This window comes from Oxyura jamaicensis, chromosome 3 (assembly GCF_011077185.1).
Source record: "Oxyura jamaicensis isolate SHBP4307 breed ruddy duck chromosome 3, BPBGC_Ojam_1.0, whole genome shotgun sequence".
NCBI lineage: Eukaryota > Metazoa > Chordata > Aves > Anseriformes > Anatidae > Oxyura > Oxyura jamaicensis.
In genome coordinates this window covers 110,877,327-110,897,669 of record NC_048895.1, presented here as the reverse complement: position 1 = coordinate 110,897,669, position 20,343 = coordinate 110,877,327, and the positions used below count along the sequence as shown (strand labels likewise).

The 20,343-nt window shown below is 40.8% G+C and overlaps 1 protein-coding gene across 13 annotated transcripts in view; it reads right to left on the bottom strand.

Annotated features, from left to right (window-relative positions):
• The window catches only part of KLHL29 (kelch like family member 29), a 390,896-nt gene that overhangs the window by 148,789 nt on the left and 221,764 nt on the right, over positions 1 to 20,343 (bottom strand). The gene's annotated exons all lie outside the window — the stretch shown is intronic.

The following is a 20,343-nucleotide window of genomic DNA, read 5'->3' as shown; positions in this document are numbered from 1 at the left end:
GCTATGCGGGAGAAGCTCAAATGTATTTCACGGTGAAACTACTAAAATAATATCCTATATTTCTTTTTAATCCAAAATCGCATATCTCAATGGTTCTTATTAAAATCTTTTTTTCCATGCAGACAGATGAAAATGCATTTTAAGACTCAAACAAGTCTGTGCAAAAACAGATCGAACCCATCAATCTCCCAGTTGGTTCTTAAAAGAAGCTAAACATTCAGCAAGCTGTTCCGACCAGACGTGACTGGCAGGTCCTTTTTGAGAATATGAGGTCTCAAGATGCAGTCCTGTGTACGTTCAGACTCAGCTTTACTAACACCAGAAGTTCAGTGCAAGCTCGGGCAGTTGGGTGGTCATTTCATTTGATTTACATCAGAGTGCTAATATATATATATATATTTTTTTTCCTGGAAGCACAGCCATCGTTTTTTTCTGGTTTGTAGGTTTACATCAAAGCATTTGTGCTCTTTTTGTTTCCGTATCTCCATGCTACCAGCAGGAAGCTGCCCAGTTCTCCTGTTTTCTTTCGGCAGAACTGATTCGTAGACTAGCATGAATGCTTTGGCTGCCTCAACCATCATCCTTCTAAAAGATTAATGGCAAACACATCACATACTAGGCTATAAATCTAGCAAATGGCTATTAGACATACTTTGCTGTCCACAGCCACACGATTTAAAGTAAAACAGATAATGGTATAGCTGTGGCTGGCATTACTAGTAGGCCTGCCAAAACTGTACTACTTTGCCACCCATTTTTTCCAGGCACCTCACTCTCGTTTTTGGGGTGTGAATCAGGTGATCCTCCAATATCACTGTATTCGTAGCAACTTGCAATTCTAAGTAGTCCTTCATCATCTGAGGATAAATGGATAAGATTAGGTTCTACCTAAACTTCCCCTAACAACAAATGGCTTTACTAAATTCCTTTAGTTTTATTACGTTATGATAAATTTTTTCCAGGTGTCCAATCTTGACCATCAGACTAAATATGGAGAGGAAATCCAGCAAGGGTGGGGAGTTTGGGCAAAGACTTTGTGCTTTTGAAAATCCTCTGTTATGTATCTTTTAAGGAAAATTTACATTAGCGAAAGCTTACAAACTCCCACTCCCTAAGCTCCCAGGAAGCTAACAGAAACTAAACCACCTCTAAAAATAATCTCCAATTTGCTCACAAAACTTCAGGGTTACAGAGCGGAAGAGAAGGATTATCGTGAGCCCTAAATAATGCAGGTTGGTTCTGTAAGCCCGGCAGGGAAGGGCGAGCTAAAATTAAATAACCTTCGGTAGGGATACCTCACCTGTAACACCAAGTCATGATCTGATCTACCTAATTCTCCTCCTCCACTGTTGCAGGTCATGGTCCAGCAGAAGCTACTATTTCTGCTAGGATGGGTGCAGGGCAGACAGTGCCCTTGTGACCCTTCAGAATGAACTGCCAGGAGACCAACGTGGGGTCTTTGAGGATAATACCCGTTAAGAGGTGGCATGTCCCCTAATGAACTTCCTGTGGTTTTCAGGGAAGGTAAAGGGAGTTTTAGTTCTTCTTTGTGCAACTATTGCCTCTAGGAGTCAAACAGAGCCTTGGTTTGCTATAATAAAGCTTCAATTAGAAGTCAAAGCTATACATATCTGACAGTGCTGATCAAAATGGACAACTTTGGTCACAAGTACCAGAATGAGAGAAGAGCCAAAGCAGGACCAAAAAAAAAAAAAAAAAAAAAAAAAAAAAGAATAATTTTCATTCCTTGCAACAAATAGAAATAAAAATCATCTTTATTTCAAATCCAAAATCTCCTTTCCCACCCACAGATTCCATTTGTGGAGTAACCATTAGCTCCAGGCCCAGGCTTCAGCCAAGTGCACTGACTGCTATTAGAACAAAACCCAGATCCTTATCTTGATTTTTATATTTATTGGTGATTCTGTGCCAAATCCAAATGTGGATCACATGCTGAATTCATTCATATCAAGAAAGCTGAATCATTAAGAGAGACCCTACACTCAACACCTACCCAACACCCCTGCCTCAGAAAGGGTCACAGAGCTCTGAGATCCTCTGAGTGGAAATATAAACAATTAAATAAACAGATGTATACATTTATTTATGTGCTTCTTTTTAAATAGAAACTTCCTTCTAAAGGATGTCCTAACTCCATTCACTGGGGAAGAAAAGAGATAAAAGCTGACAAGACTAACTGAGGATCTGCTTTTCTAATGCTGCATGTGATTAATTACGTGATTTATTTTCAATGACTGGTTCAATCAATCCTGATCAAATTAACAAAGACAATGATCAGAAATACCAGAGAAAACACAATACAAATGATTTGGTTCCAGGGGATCCAATCAAATGAAACAGGATTAAATTAACCAGTGATCGGATTAAGCAGAAGTTGCTGTATAAAGTCAGAAATGTATCAGTACTTCAGGCCATTTGCTGTCTCTAGGGTTGCCATTTCCAGTGGCCTAGAGCTATCAACAAACTTTAAACAATACAGTTTTCCCTACATATCACAAGGGTATTGTGGAAATGAATATTACCCTTATTATTATTATTATTTCATAATTCTGCAGTATCTGGGGTAATGACCCAAGAGTAATGACCCTCTAAAGAAAAATCGCACCCATACACACACTCAGGCAGCCAGCAGTCTGCACCTGAAGGAGTTTGCAGTCTGTGCATGACACTGAGATCAAAAGGTGACAGAATATCAGGATACAATCAAAAAGACAGAAAAACCCATTTAATTCTACAATGTTAGCAAAGCACAAAAATGAAAAAGCTACTGTTCAACAAGGAACATTAATGGAAGTTGCTGATGATACAGCTGGAAACGTAGTTATTACCCATAAATGCAAGCATCATGTGAAAAATACTTCCTTTTGCTGAGCACCTAAGCCACAACCAACCAACTAGAGTCTTAGAGCACTGAACAGAGGTGTACCTTAAAATGCCTTGAGGTCACCCTGGTCCAGCTGGTCCCATTAATAGACACCTGCAAAGGGACTTCGTGTCCCAGACTAGATAAAGGAAGGGCTGGGGACATCAGAAGCTAGCCCATTTGGAAGCAAATAGGAGAACATAAATGCTGGGAGTTAGAGTGAAACCAAATTCCTGCCCCTTTTTTCACTAAGAGCATCCTTTCAAAGATAAAATTGAGGGATGCGGAGAGGTCCATAAGGACTCTTAATAAAGCCACTTCAGCACATTAACAAGCAGTCCTGCTTGTGAATCCCAGCCTCGTGTGCTATGGTGGGACGAGAAGGGACACCCAGCTGGTGGTCTTGTTGCTCTCATGGCAATGCGCCTCCGTAACACAAGACAGAAGAAAGCTCCACAGCAAGCACAAAAAAAGCTTTCCAAAAAAAGAGTGTGTAACCTGAACAAAGGAAGAAGCACATGTAAACAGGTCAGTCCCAAATCAACTGTCCTGCCCAACTGTGTCTCCTACACAAGCATTTAGGAGCCATATGGGATGATTCCTTCCTTCTCCCTTGGCACGGTACCACCACAATTTATAGACATACATTGCCCAGTAACTGTAAGCAGATATCGTGTTCATCCTGCAGCTGGGTGTCTGTAACCTGACAGGATTCAGTCACTTGTCATCACTCTGGGACTTCCCACACATGTAGAGAGCAGACCAAGCTAAGTATTGGCAAGTGACAGCTGACCTGCGGGGTGTGGGTTGGTCTCTGTCCTGAACGAAACCACTGGAGAAATCAGGCTGACTTCTGATGGTCAGCAAGCTCGGGGTTCACCCATGGGATCTGGTTTCCCTGGCCATAGCCACGTGTCCCATCCTTGCAGCTCGCTGTTTGCACTGCAGATGTTAATAGTGAAGGACTGTCCTTGTGGGACTGAACATTTGAACAGCTCCTTTATCTATGGAGCTTGAAAAAGTATTTAGAGAAATATTCTTCCCTCTCTTCCCACAACTTAACACTTAATGTTTCATTTTTATTTTTTTTTAGCTACCACAGTGAGTACATTTTAAAGCATCAGCTCCTTCTAAACAAAAGACATCTCACATTAAGATTAAGAATGCATTATTTTTTCTTTTCTGTCCCCCTCCTTCTGCTCTCTTAAAGAGTATCTCATTTGTATGTGCAGGTTTTTTCTCATGCTCTGCCTTGCTACATTTTTTTTCAGTCTCATTGCATTTTTTTTCATGAGTATTCTCAGTTTCATTTTCTTCCTTTATTTTCCCCATGTCTCTATCTCTCTCCTCACCCTTTCTATCACACTCTTTCCTAAGTGGAATGAGAACCCAATTATACTCCTGTTATAACTGAACTTTCAAATCCATCATGTGCTAGTGGGCTCAAAATTAGGCAAATAAATTCCCTCAACCCTACAAATTAAATTGAGTCTTTGCATATGTTCTTTTAAGAGCACAAAGATGTCAAGTATTCACCCAGCTGTCACAAAATATGATGAGCAGGCACTTTGTATTCATATAGATTTTCTAAATCGTTTGTCAGATTTAACAGAAATGCTAATGGATCCAAAAGTAAATTCTAATCTATCCTAAATATCTGGTTATTATTTGTGTTATTGTAGGACTCAGAATTGTCAGCTGAGGATCAGGGCACAATCTCAATGCATCAGACATTTTGCACACAAAGACAAAGATCATTTGGATGACATGCAGGTATTATTTTGCAATTTCTCAATTTTTCTCTCATTATTTTAAACAACACCCTTCTCACAGATATACTCAGCTGCATCTGAAAATAAAAGTACCACCAACTTGTGAGCATGATTACCTAATGTGTCTGCTGTTGAAAGACAGGGTCTTAAATTTGCTAAAGCCAGCGACACTCTCCCAGGTGTACACTTTGAGGGGAAAAAGCTATCAGGTCAGGCTTTGCTTATGCTTTGTTTTGATCAAAGTGTGGCTGAGCAGGATCAGACTCAGCCTGAGGATGGGAAATGTCCAACAAAGACCCGGAGCTCACCACGGGGCTCTCCCAGTTCAGACCAGTGAAGAGAGATGGCTCACACTGGTGCTAGCAGAAGCACTCCCTGCTTCAAGGCCAGGCTGGATGGGGTTTTGGGCAGCCTCTTCTAGGGGGAGATGTCCCTGTCCATGGCAGGGGGGTTGGAGTGAGGTGATCTTTAAGGTCTCTTTCAACCCAAACCATTATGTGATTCTTTGATTAGGTCAAAACACAGAGATCCCAGCCAGGGTGCCTGCACAAAGCTGCCGACATTGGCAGGTTGGACATCGCCAAGCACACATACACTTCGTCTGCATAGGTCCATAAGTCCCAAGTATGCAGGATTCGCCACCCAGGTGCTGAACACCTGTACAATCTTACTCCCGCAGCAAGTCCAACACATTCAGGGAACCCGTGATGTGATGAACATACCCTAGAGACTTGTTCTGTACATACTGTTGTGGCTGTTTGTCTAAAAACCTATTAGGGCACTGCTTAAAGCAGGAGGGCAGCAGATCCTGGCTGTCAGTGATAATCCACTGCCAAAATCAATAACGTTGGCAAGGTTGCTTCATGGATATTTACGATCAAAGAGCACATTTTCCAAGAATATATTGTCAGCCCCATTGTCTTGGCCCAATTTCAACTCCAGTAATTGCATTTCTGCCTGCCTAATATTCCCCTGCTGCTCTGCAGAGACACAGGGGCCCTTGCTTCCAGTCCCACACCGCTTTACAGCATCCTTGTACACCATGGAGACACCACTGCATTCAGCACAAATCCGGACACGCTGAAGCAGTGGACACAGCTTTCCCTGTAGCTATTTTACAGAGCAGTTATTACCTAAAAAGCTTTGTGATTCTTAGAGCTGGGAAGTGTAAGGTATTGTTGTGGTTGTTATTTAAAACATGATTTATTTGCCCCTGGAACTAGCCATCTTGAGACATCTTTTAATTTCCTTCTCTTTCATGAGTAAATTTGCACATTTAAATTATTTACCAAAGGTTGAGCTAGGTAAGGCTCAGTTTGTATTTTTTTTTTTTTTATTCCATTAATAAAAGTAAAACATCCCTAAAATGTGAATGTCTACAGCTTTTCAATACACAGCTTGAGGGAGTTCAAGCCCTTTCAGATCTAGTTGCGAGAGCCAACTCCACCGGCAAACTAAAAATCTGCCTTTCTCAGTGGAATAAAACTCCTCTTTACAGCAGTATAGGGCATAAAATGGGAGGTTTTAAACTTGTGACATTTCCATGTCTGTAAAAGCTGTCACTTGCCCAGCACGGAGTCTTACCTCCAGCTGTAAGCCCAGGGGCCTTAGTAGCATTAGCCCAACTCTAAGAGTACCACAGGGAGAGAATGGTATCACTAAAAAACTTTAAAAACCTCCCCAAATCTTTCTTACACTTCAGAAAACAGAAGTTTCCCCAGTGGTAAGGAACTCCTATTTCCAGCTGTACGTGCTTGCAGGCCTGCTTTTCAGAAACCTCTCAGCAGTGCCAAACTGACCGGCTCCTGCCTGTTGGAAATCCTGCCTCGCAGTATTTCGGGAGAGATCTGTGAATGCAACGTGAGAGAAAGCACTGTGTTTTTTTATATATTTCAGTTTTAAAGATGGAGCAACTGATGGAAGTGTTTCAGAAGCAGGAACTGTCAGTATCCATCCCATACGTGTGGTTTTGTGGGCAAAGGAAGACGTGCTACGTACAAGTTGTCGTGAGCCACCTCCAATCGCACTCCCTGCCTTCCTCCCACTTCCCAAAGGGACCATTGTGAGTGTTCAAACAACTGCAATTTTAAACGTAGGTAGCGTTGAGCATATTTCATATTAAAATGTAAAACGATTACCAAACAAAACAGAAAAAAAAAACTCAGAGAACTATGCATATAAGAAGGGCTAATAAAATATGAGTGCATAAATGTATTCTGGAGCATTTGCATATGTCAGAGGGAGTGGAAAGAAGGTGAGCATAAGATGAGAAAATAAGAGCTGAAACACAAAGTGACAGAAAAATGCACCAGTTCGGGAAGAAAGGAGCAGGCAGGGAAAAGACTGCCTTGCAGATAAGCAAAGACTGTGTACAACACGGGGGGAATTTTTAAACACTTGGCTTTTACCTACTAACATCAGTGGGGTTATTATAACTAACTTGGTAAGATCTAGGGGCAGCAGTTAAACGATGTAATACAGGTACCTAATTTAGGTGTCATGCCTACTTCTCTCCATCGGCTCTGTGAGAAGCTGGAGCCTGGCAGCCCTGGATAACAAGTGGTCTAAATTACTCATCGCTCTCTGGAAGGTAGGAGCCATTGTAAACTCTCTGACTGTGCCCCCGTGTGCACTGCAGCAGAACCAGAGTGAAAAAGGAAAAAAAAAAATGACAAAGAACACCATCCAGCTATATTACAAGCAGAAGAAAGAAATTCAGGAACTCTGTGAAGAGAATGATGACCTAAACTAAAGAAGACGGAATACTGGAAGTTAAATTATCTGTGCAGAAAATTTAATGTAAAAAGGTTGAAAAGAAAATACATTCTATGTAGCTGCACCGTGGTGCATCTAAAGGAAAAAAAAAAAAAGCCAAAAATAAAATAAATAAAAAAATCAAAAAAGGGAGTGCATAGGAAGGAGAGAGATTGTTTTGTTTTGGAGTATCTAGTTCCTAATTTAATCTTAATCCACTCTGACATTTATCCTCATGGATAATTCAGTATACAAATTTAGGGCAGAAAAAGAATCCATAAAAATAATAAAATAAGAGCTGCTTGCAAGGGCAGTATCAGTAAAAATTGCCCTTGGGTAAAAATAATTTCTAGTGCTTTGTGTCCTGCTCAGCTTCAGGCAATGTATCAAGATCCTAGGAACTACTTTTTTCCCCCTGTGCAATCATTTGTGGCTCTCATCCAGTCTCTGATTATGCTAATTGCATTTGATGGAATTTGTATGTACTCTCCTTCGCTCTCATCTCATCTGAACATACACAAGATGCATTTTTAATTTTTAACTCTTAAAAAAATAAATAAATAAAGGAACTTTCTCCCCAAGGTTGTGTAGAAGTCAACCTTATTACTAGTTCCAAACAGCAAATGAACACCCTTTATTACTAGCAAAACAAATAACCCTTTCTACATTAATATGTTGCAACAAAGCTTTTAGTTAGTGAGAGGAATGTCATAATGCACGAGTTTGCATAACACAGTCAGATCATGTCACCTAGACACAATTTCGTTTGCATTAAATTAAATCCACCATCCAAACTGCAACTTTAATAAAAAGATATAGCCGAGTTGGCTAGATCAGAAGCTGACATCATTTGGAGGCAGACACTCAAAACAAGAGGGACAGGGAGCTGTTGTAAAACCATTCCTGAGGGTTAGCGATAAAACCCGGGACTTAAATTCCTGAATAAATGAAGATAGCTTTTTTATTTTTTTTATTTTTTTCTATTTTTTTCTTTATTTCCTTTTAAAAGTGCTCTTGACCAAGTAACTTGACATCAAAACCCACTTGATTTTGCTGAGACAAAACCAGGTGACCTTAGTGACCTCAATCCAGATCTCCTGGCTGTCTTTCAGGTCCCCAAAGGCAGCGGTGACGGGTTTATTTCATACTTCATGGAGATCCTCTGAACCTCTAAATTATTCTTTAATTCTGCTAACTGGCAGCTAAAGAGAAATGTAATTGCAAGAGTAAAGGACTTGCTTCCCCTCCTAAATCAAAACAAGACTGGCTTTTCATTCTTTCAGTGAATTTTAGTGAAAAATGCCCAACTGACAGCCCCATGTGCTGCAGCTCTGCTCTCCTGCATGGCAGCTGCAGGCCAAAGGGCAGAGCTGAATACAGGTGAATACAGCTCGTGTCCCTCCCCAGGACACAACAGCACCCTGCATGCTTCACAGCACAGCTGGCAATGCCTTTAGGGCTGAATTTTCCAGGTAGCATAGATAGGCACCGTAGGGATTTCTAAACATGCTTGATTTCTGCTCAGCTCTAGAGAGATGGAGTAAGGATGCCCAAGCCAGCAACTCTGACAATCAAGAAAGCCTGACTGCAGAGGCGTCAGTCTGTTCCAAAAACAGGACATATTTCAAAATGTGAACTGCAGTCTGTGTTGGAGAAAGGTGGCAGAAATGGGGCCAGATTCTGACCGGCCTGTCCTGTCTGAAGCAATCTGAAAAAAATCCAAACCTTTCCAAATACAACAGTGGCCACTGAAATCACAGAATCACAGAGTTGTAGGGGCTGGAAGGGACCTCCAGAGATCATCGGGTCCAACCCCCCTGCCAAAGCAGGTTCGCTAGAGCAGGTTGCCCAGGTAGGCATCCAGACGGGCCTTGAATATCTCCAGAGAAGGAGACTCCACAACCTCCCTGGGCAGCCTGTTCCAGTGCTCCGCCACCCTCACCGTGAAGTTCTTGCACATGTTGGTGCAGAACTTCCTGTGCTCCATTTTGTGGCCATTGCCCCTTGTCCTGTCCCCACAGACAACTGAAAAGAGGTTGGCCAAATCCCTCTGTCTCCCACACTTCAAGCATTTATAAACATCGGTAAGATCACCTCTCAGTCTTCTTTTCTCAAGGCTGAACAGACCCAAGTCTCTCAGCCTTTCCTCATAGGGAAGATGCTCCAGGCCCTGTATCATCTTTGTGGCCCTCTGCTGCACTCTTTCCAGGAAATGTCCTAGGAAGGTGCACATGACAGAAAGGGACACAGCCAGGGGCACTGTCCATTTCCCGAAGGACCTGGAAGCCTTGCTTTGGTCACACAGGCCCTCTTTATAGGCACAACAGATTCTAATTTTGAAAGGTGAAAGGAGGATTTAATAGCAAAAAGCTGAAGAGAAAACGCTGACCAGGAGGCCTGGTTGTGTGAACTTACAGCAGGAGTGGGTTTTGGTCACCTTCTCTTTCTCCTGCCAGCCCCAACATACCTGCACCCGACCAAGTTTTGGTGGTGACATCTAAAGGAGGCAGTAGCTAGCTGCCATCCTGTACTCACTGCTGGTGGCCCTAGAGCTCTCTCCAAACAACATTTTTTTTTTTTTTTCCAGACTTCTGAGTTGCCTGTGCAAGTTATTGATGTCAGTATTACATCTGGAAGCTGGGACCCCATCCATGCACTAGTTTTGACCCTATAGCAGCAGTCAGCCCTTCTGAGATGGGCTCTCTGAGCTGTTTTCTGGGACTGAGAGCTGTGACTGGGGACGATAAGATGCTGCCTGCTGTATGAATCTATCTGCAGGTGAACTGTTTTTTTTTTTTTTTTTTTCTCCAGCTTCAGTTCTTCATTCCCCAGCCTTGCACAATGCAAACCATTCCTCTGGCAAGGGTGGCTGCTTATCACTGGTAAAATATATGCCATTTCTTTGGAGATCATTTTCAAAGTAACTTTATCAAAAAAAAAAGGGGGGGGGGGGAGATTTTTCAAGCTTCTTGGCATTCTTGACATACTCTTAAAACACAATGCTACAGGAGTTACAAAACATAAATCATCCACAGTAACAAAAACACTCCACCTCATGTCTGCTGCTACCTAAATTCTTTGTGATTCCTCAGGCACATTTGTTATATACATATAAATTTTAATTAAGGGAAAACTTGGCTAAATACTAGATAAAATTATTTGTTGTATAGTATATTTGAAAAGCAATGCATCATTCTAATGGATTATTCAATGGATATTTGCAACCATTTATAGAAGTGTCTAGGTAATGCAAAAAAAAAGAAAAGATTAATTGAATAATTTATTTGATGGACAACAGCATTATTCATCAAATACATTATTCAACTAATAGTATTCAACCAATACTAATTAAAAGCAGAGAAGCAATTGCTTTAAAGTACAACTCATTCAGATCCCAGTTTTGGCTCCATTAAGAAAACAGAGAAGATAGGAGGGTTTTGCAGGGGAATGTCTCAGTGCAAGTCTAGATGGTCCAGATATCCTTCATGTTAAAGGAATCACATCCTGCATCACATTTTTTATCCACCAAAGATATCCACGTGACACTGTAGGATTTATACCTCTTACTGAACTGCTTGTTGGTACTGGGGCTGGATTTGAGCATCCTCAAACGTGTGCTAAATGAGTATATCTAATTTGTAACTTGCAGGGAGGATCCAACTTGCTAACTGCTCCCAGAAACACTCTTACCTGGGAGCTCCCCCATGGGAGAAAGAAATGATCTGGCATCTTTTTTTGCTGTTTGGTTTCCCAAGTGTTTTTCAAACCCTCTTCCATCTCATGACTAATGTCCACCATCACCTGATAGAAGTACAACAGTTTCCATATCCAGCCTGGTGATATGCCTTGCCTATGTCCCATCATGTTGTAGGACCATGTGTGCAAGCCCAAGAGCATTAGAAGTATTGCTTACACAAGCTGCCATGCCATCAAGCATGCACCCAGCAGAGGCTACACAGCCTTTGCCTTGTGCCTGGAGTACCACTGGGACAAGCCAGAGAAACAACCTGTGCTTCAGAAACATAAGCTTCTTATGCTAGGTTAGCACAAACATCTCCACATTTTTTATTTAGCAAGCAACAAGGAATTTATGAAGAACATTAGATTTTAAGAGCAAAAGGCTGACAACAGATGCGTCCCATCCATCGAGGGAATAGGCAAAGACCATATCTTATGTAGCGAGTAATGACCTCCTAGCAGCACGTGAGCATGGAGAATTGTTATTGTCAGATGGTGTCCTATAGCTCACCCAGTCACCCTCCCCACAGACAGGAAAACCGCCACCTGAATAAGCCCAGCTTCATGATCGTGGCAGGAGGCACACTTAAGCATATGCTGCACATGACAAAGAATAAATATCGTGCTAGGACTTTATACATAAAATAAACACTTGTTTATTTTATCTATATCCTGACAAATATTCCAAAGAAAAGGCAATCATGATGGTTAGCAAATAAAGATGCTCTTAAAGTTTATTAGGGTTTTAAAAATATTTTGCTACTTGATCAATTTTTTCCCCTATTTTGGGGGAGTTCTAGGATCATTTACAGGCAATACAGTTCAAAACAGTAAAAGAAGTTGGACTGCATTGAGAAAGTATTAATTGGAACTATTTTGCTTGTTTAATTTACATTAATATTTTAAGCAGGTTTCCTTTTAACGATTCAAGACACACTTTCTACTCTAATCCACTACTCCCGTTTGGAAGGAAACAGATGAATGTGATGAAATGCAATGCAGATGATAAATTCATGCCACTTGAAAAGTGGCAAATGACATTTGCTGGTCTCTCAGTTCCCATTTCATGATTGATATAGAACTATAAACAAGAAAATAAGTACTGTTAAAAATCTTTCTATACAGTGGCAAGTAGGATTTTAATGGTGGTTTGCCTGTGCTTATTAACAAGCCATGGCAGTTGCTGCACACTGATCAGTAACAGCGTAAGAGCTCAGCCTACTGTAGAAGTCCTGAGTCTATGTACTTTCAATTTTAGAGCATAACCATCATACGCTCCACAAACCAATGAAATTTCTAATAATACAAACCAATGATGTGTTAAATTGAGACACTTCTAGCTTGAATGCCAAAAACTTCACTATGATTTAAAGGATCTGTGCTTACCTTTCTCTATCAATTTACTGTTAATTTGCTACTATTGGAGCAATTTATGAAAAGAAAAAAAAAAAAAAGGTAATATTTAATTTTTAATACCAATCTTGGTCATTTCAAATACATACTGAAATGCCATTTATTGTACAAAATGCAATACAGTAATTCAAGAAGAGTAGGAGATGGCATGAGAAGTGTTGAGGGGGCACAGGCAAAATGAAATCACTTTACAAAATACCTGAATTTAGAAACAGGGGGCAATCCTCATTACTCTCCTAAGAAGAGGTAGGTAGATTAACAAAATTTCAGGTCAGGAAATATTTCCCTATTTTAGCTATACTAAGCATTGCATATTTTGTTTCTTAATTATTATGCAGTTTTGCTACTTTGATGACTATCATCATATGGTAGCTTTACTGAACTGTAAAAAAGCTGTACCAAACAACACGAGAACGTCCTAAAAATGTATTTTATTTTATATATATATTTTTAAACTAAATGTGTCTTCTAACATATTTCACCCCAACTCCTTGAGGTGGCATCCAACCATTTCTTTATTACTCTATGTGCAAAATCAGACATACAGCATTTTTTTCAGTATCCTGTTCCCACTTTCTACTCAGACACAAGATAAATTGTAATGACCTTGCATGAATCATACTGACGTCACACAGTCTAGGCTGCAGAATAATTATGAAAGCCCTTTTCAATCTCTGTCTCCAGGAGCTCTCTGATAGTCCCTTAAAATCTTTGCCACATCTTTCCACTCTCCAGCAGGCTTCTGGGGCAAATATAAAGTCACAGCTTGAAAGAGAATGGAAACTGCTCAGCGAATTCTGGCACCTGTAATAAAGAACATTTAAAATTGGCTTTGTGATTAAACTATTGCTTAGCCTGGTTAGATGTGGCCTTCAGCAAATCTGGATACACTGAAATCACTACAATGCTTCTTGCAGTAGTTATACTTCTAAGCAATTTGAGAAATGTCAAGCTCTGTTACTAGACAACAGCAGAGCATAGCTCAGGTCAGACTGATTCCTAGAACGAAGCTGGTGAAAAGCAGCTGCTCTACCAAGTACAGATCTGACCCTCAGATTTCGGTAGAAGGTTAGAAATTGATAAGTTAATTGTCCAACATTAGGCCCTGCAGCAAAAGCAGCTGCAACAATTAAATGGTAACTTTATATAGCAGGGGAAAGCAGGAAAGATACCTCTCCCATAGTATCTGCTTCTGATCTTCTGTTAGCTGGATATTGTTGTGCTTGAGCTACCTCGTCCTCTGCCAAATTCAGTGCACAGGGGAGCGAAACATTAACCAAATAAAGATCTCAGACCTCATTTCCAAAAAAAAAAAAAAAAAAAAAAAGGCAGCTCTAACCACTCACTTTGCCTTATGGAAACAACTTTTCCTGGAACACTGTTCGGCCTGTCTATCCTTGGTCCAGCGCTGATCCCCTGTGCTGCTGGAAACCCCTGCAAAGCAGCACAGTTTTCTGCCAGAAGGTATCTGCAGGCACTGTGGCCTCAGACACAGAGAAGCATAGAAGACACTTTAAATGGTACCTGCATTGTCATAAAGTCAGTGTTAGTTACACTGAAATGATGATCTGGAGCTACTGTGGCTGGTTTTAAGTCATTTTTGTCCCGTGGCTTGTAAAATGACAGCATAATTATGGTTGCAAGGACATGTGGAGGCCATCTGGTCCACCCCACTGCTCAAAGTAGGGCAATCTTCAAAGTTAGGTTAGGTTGCTTGGGGCTTTGTCCAGTGGTGCCTGGACTGCCTCCAAGGATAGAGATGCTACACCTCCTCTGAGCAACCAGCTCCATTGTCTGACAGCCTCCTTTTGTTCTTAATATCTAACTGGAATTTCCTTTGCTACAACCTTTACCTGTTACCTTTTGTCCTTTAGCTGTGCTCCTCTAAGAAGAGCCTGTCTCTGTCTGCCCTTTACCCTCCCATTAAGCAGCTGTACACAGCAGTAAGAGCTTTCTCTTATTAAGGCTGAGCCAAGTGCAGCTACTTGAGCCTCTCCTCATATGCCCACCTGAATAAACTAGTGGCCCTTCACTGGACTTATATTTCTTGAATTGATATTTCTTGAATAAAAAATCTGAGACCTGAGTGCTGAATAGAGAGCAAGAGCCACTTCCCTGGAACTGCTGGCTACACTCCTGACAACGAATACAACTGATAGCTTTCTTCAAAGATCACCCCTGAGGAACACCCCCAGGAACCAGTCACCAACAGAACTTTATGCCATGATCACAACCCTTCGAGATTGGTAGTCCAGCCAACTTTTACCTACCCTATGATAGAACTATCCAAAAAAACATCTCCAATTTGCAAGTATGGCAATGGTACAATGGCAGTATAGGACACTGTCAAAAGCCTTGCTGAGGTCAAAAAAAAAAAAAAGATTTCCGCTGCTCCCTCCTTGTTTACATCTCCTCATAGAAACAGTGAGTTTGCCATGACTTGCCCTTGGTAAACCCATGGTGGCTGTCCCCAGTCACCTTCTTTTCCATTATATGCTCCAATATGGTGGTTTATAGGAAGATTTATTTCATAACCTTCTCATGGACTGAGGCGAGGCTTACTGGCCTCTGGTTTCTTAGATCCTCCTTCTTGTCCTTCCTGAAGACAGCCATTACATTTTCCTTTTTGCTGTTATTAGACACCTCCCTAGATTGCCACCACAATTCAAAGATGACAGAGAACAGTCTCACAAGGACATTGGCTGGCTCCCTCTGGACCTCACACACATCCATGGCCTCTAGGCCAATCTTCTTCCACCATGGGTAGTACTTTAAGTCCCTCAAACCCTGCCACTAGGAATCAGAAAATCACCTGAGGATGAGGTAAATTGGTGAAACCACTTGGTCACTTGGTTTCAGTGTCTATGCTAGAGGGGAATGTGGGGCCTAAGGCATAAAGATCCCAAATACTGTGCCGTTAGTTTGGCAACATTATGGTCCAGCCCTTATCGGACATTTCGGAAAAGCAGACTCGGGACTGAGTGGATTCATTGGGTGAAACCAAGCAGGAAACAATGCATAACCAGCTCTTAAAACCAGGTCATTTGTGGCTGTGAATTTCATGGATGAGTTGCATTTTAGGTGAATTTACTAGATACTTCATGAATTTTAGATTTGTTCCACAATTTCATCAAAAGCTCCCCTGTTCTTTTCAAGAGGAGACACAATTCAGTTTTCTGTGATTTGCTACTGCACTTAAGCGCACACATCTGTATTTATACACACAAATGAACCTTGATAAAACTATGTTTCTATACAGCCAATATTCCTTCTTTCTCAATGACAAACATGCAACTACCTAAGCATCCATTTCCTATCAGTTTCTGACCATTTAACACGATTTTTTTGCTGCTTCTATCGCATTTGCCAACTGCTGAATCGTTCTTCAGAGATGTAAAGAAGCAGAGGAGAAGCCAAAAGCAGTAACCTGCTGCAGTCTTACCGTACTTAATACTGCTTTATCTTTTTTTCTGTGCATCACCAAGTAACTGACTTCTTACAGAAAGGAAAGTGATTCTGATTGTCCATTGTAAACGATATGTTTACATGCCTGTGTCCAGAGAAGGGCAAGGAGGTTGGTGAAAGGTCTGGAGAACAATTCTACGAGGAGAGGCTGAGGGAACTGGGGTTGTTTAGCCGGGAGAAGAGAGGTCCCCCTCAGGGGAGATCTTATTGTCCTGTACAGTTATCTTAAAGGAGGTTGTAGTGAGGTGGGGAATGGGATCTTCTCCCAAGCACCAAGTGGTAAGACAAAGGGAAATGGCCTCAAGTTGTGCCAAGGGAGGTTTAGGTTGGATATTAGGAGAAATTTCTCTTCTGAAAGGGTTATGTGACATTGGAACAGGCTGCCCAGGGAAATGGCTGAGTCCCCATCCCTGGAGTCTTCAAGAAACATGCAGATGTAGAGCTTAGTAGCATGGTTTAGTGGTGGACTTTAGCACTAGGTTAGAGGTTGGACTGGATGATTGTAGAGGTATTTTCCAACCTGAATGATTCTGTGATTCTGTGATGTAACAGGTTCAACCGCATGTTTTACCTCCAGCTAAATGCCAAGATTTTTCACAAATGAAAGCTGCAACTTTTCAGATGTTAATGTTTGTGTTTTGACACACACTACTACAGATGTATAAACTTCTAAATGGTTCTAGTTATGTTATAAAATACAGAATTTGCCACTAAAGAAGCTCTTCTGTTATGAAAGTAATATAAATGACAATGCTGAGAAACAAACTGGTGGTTGCAATGACATTCAGCATTTAAAAAAAAAAAAAAACAACAAAAAAAAAAAACTTAAAACTTCTTTTCATTCCCAAGGAACTTTTCATCCATCACAAACACCCAAAAATTTCAAAGTGACTTTGAAATAAGATCAGCCACACATATCAAGAAAAAAAATCTTAACATTCTTTGAAAGAGGAAAGAAATGTCCTTATTTCCAGTGTCTTTTTGTGTATTATCTTTTTTTTTTTTTTTTTTTTTTTTTTCTCTCTGTAAAGAAAGCTACCGAGGAACATGGGTGTCTTGCTCAGCAGTGATGCCTGTGATGTAGGAAGAGAGAGAAAACATCCAGCACTTAGGCAGAAATAACCTGAGATACCTCTTTGAATTCCTTTCACACTACTTTCATCAAATACAACTCCCCCCATTTGAAACAGTAAGCTGCCTTACAGCAGGTCTTGCTCACTGCACACAGGCAACCAGTTGCCCTGACACCCCTCTGCTCTTTTCATCCCACTTCTGTAGTCCAGCTGTGAAAATGAGAGCAGGGGGACTTGGATGTGTCTGTGGATGTCTGTTTGCTGTTCTAATTGTTTGAAAAAGATGCCAAGAGACAAACTCTTGGCTTAAATTGCTTTGGGAGCCCTCTGTCTGTGCTGAATTGTGGCTGTCTCTGCAGATGTGAGCTCTGAGCACCTGGGCACAGTGAGGAAGCCCTGGCTTGGAGCATGGAGCTGGCAGTGGCGTGATACCCAGTCCAAGCTGCTTTGCTGTGGTCTGTCTGGAGATGCCGAGACTTTCTGGAGCTCATAATCCTTCCTCAGCCAGCCTGATGGGAAACCATATCAGAAAATGACCCGGAGCTGTGTCTTACTTGTTTTTACATGGAGGTGAGCAAACTTCAGATACAGCACAAGTTAACAAGCAACTTTAAGGTACCTTTAAAGTCACCAGTCCTTATTAAATGTGTTTGGTCTAAAAGGTGATCATAGAGAAAGCTAACACCAGCTCTGAACTAGTGAAGGACATGAATTGTTTTTGATCTTAATGACTGTAAATACAAACTACCTTATGATCTGCTTTCTCCTGCCCTGCCATTCTGTTCTCTCCATCACCACTTTCATTATTTTGGATAGTCTTCTTATCTCTTTAAGCATCTCCTGAGCTCTGCTTCTTCCTTCTCTTTTGTAACAGCATCCACTGAGTGCCCCATCTTGTCTGTATATTTATGGAAAATTTCTGCAGAATGTGTGCAAAGGTATTTTTTTGACACTTCAGTTCTTTCCCTTCACTCACCACCTTTTGCTTTGCCACAGCCACATCAGCTGTCACTCTATTTGTGCATAAATCACCTTCAGCACTTGCAGCGCAAATTTCTCTGGGAGACAAGCTATTAGATCAGTCGCTCAGTTCATCTATAACAAGCCTTGGATGGCAGTTACAAGGCCTGTACTCATCACAGACTCAGTCACAATTTACACGCGGCAGACTTTACCTGGGTGACCACTGTCGAACTGCATTCCTTTGACCCCATGGAAATTAGGGTTGTAACAGTGATTCAAGTGGTGTCAACTTTTACAATGGACTATTTGGGAGATAGTCAGTTGGGTCTAGACAAAATTGTACCAAAAACGTACAGAACTGAGCCTTCCTGGGTGCCAGGGACCTTGATTGTGCCCCATTCGTTGCACATCTTAATGGTATACGTGCAGCAGTCACCTACTGAATGAGCACCACTGCAATGGGGTGGCATTAGTTGCTGTACACAGTTGTTAGCATGAGGCTGTTTTTTTTCTACCACAGATACTCAATTGCAGCATCGCTGGCAGTTTCCAAAACGTTAGCTCTCACATTGCTAGCTGCTGCTAAATCCTAGAATTGCATTAAATAATATCTTTGTAGAAGTTCAGCTCTATTTGTGGACTCTGAAAATCTGATGTGTAGATTTACAGCTGTCTGAAGTCACAAAAAAAAATGAAATCTTGAAACAAACACGTCTGTGGATTCTCATTAGAGCCCTAACAAGTGAAAAGACTACAGTGCAGGCACATGCGGGTCAGGGAAGACAGAAAGGAAATGCCCAGTGAGCATAGGGGCCATTCAGCCTCTTCAGAACAAGCACAGTGCTGGAGAAGCTGAAAGAGTCTTATTTTAAGCAGCTAAAGACTTATTGCACCGAGCTTGACAATGTCTTCCTAAGCTGAAATGACAGAAGGGCAGATAGTTTATGCAGTGTGCAACTAAAGACTAATTCAATGCCCCAAATTCCTCCCCGGTGCCATTTCAATGACTTCAAGGGAGCTATTTTCGCCAAAGGTATTATGTGAATATTTTTATTTCAATAAAATGGCTACCTTGCTGGAATTAATTCCGACAGATGTTTTAGCAATTACAAAATCACTTAACTAATTATCTCAAATACCTTTTTGGCCATCTCCACTACGATAAACACCTGAAACAAAATTACACTGAGTAAACTGCAGTGGGATTGTACTAAACCTTGGCTTTGGGAGAGACAGGATGGAAGTTAGTGCTTGGCACTTAATGTCATCAGCATTATAATGATGCAGCTAGAGTATATATAATTTTGTTGCTGACCTTACATTATTATATAATTAAGGTAATTTAAGTAATTACTTGCTAAAAAGACTAATTTTGTTCATCAACATAAAGACTCTCAAAGCACAGCAATACTAGGAAATTAGATTCCAATACAGCAATTTGGGGAGAATTAGAACCTCTAGTGAAGAAGTGAAATAGGAGGAGGCAGTAAAACTGAAGAAAGGATAGTTAAAGTTCCTGAAACCTGAAAGTACTCTCTGTTCTGTCACAGACATCCCCTGAAACTCCCCAGTCCTCTAAACATAGTAAGGATTTTCTTGTCACATGGAAAATATTCACTGTGACTGTTTCTAACTGTAAACTTAAACTTAGTAAGTAAAGAAGCTAAAACTCTTTTTTTTTTCTTTCCAAGACAGACAAGCAAAAATCTTTCCTTAGAGAAGTCCATAATCAGAGTGACTCTTCTGAAGGCATTTTTGCCTCGCCCCTTCAAAATAAGATTATCCTAAAAGATCCTAGCAAATTAACTCTTTAATTGAGTATGCAGCAATTTCAGTTATGTCAAGCCATAAGCTCATCCACAAAAATAGACCACATCATTCCTACACAATAATGTAATTTTAAACCACAGACTTTTCCTTCTGGAGACACATCTACTTATAAATGGTCATATTAAACATTGGTGTCTTTTGCAAACATACCAAGAGTTAAAAGGAAGATGTTGATGTCAGAAGAATGTTACATTTGAGAAACTTGAGAAACATTTTTTTGGATCACTCTTAATTCATTACTTTTTTTAGAGGTGATAACCTGTCTATTTACCTGTGTTCAGGCACAGTAAAACTTTTTCTGTCTTTAAACTTTGGAAGAAAATAAATTCTTACAGCAGAAAATACTGAATCCAGCTTTAAACCTTTCTTGCTGTTGTTCCTGATGTTGTTTTGAACTGTATGTGGACATTTGCCTGCTTTTGTGACAGGAGAAAGATTTTGCTGCAAGTAA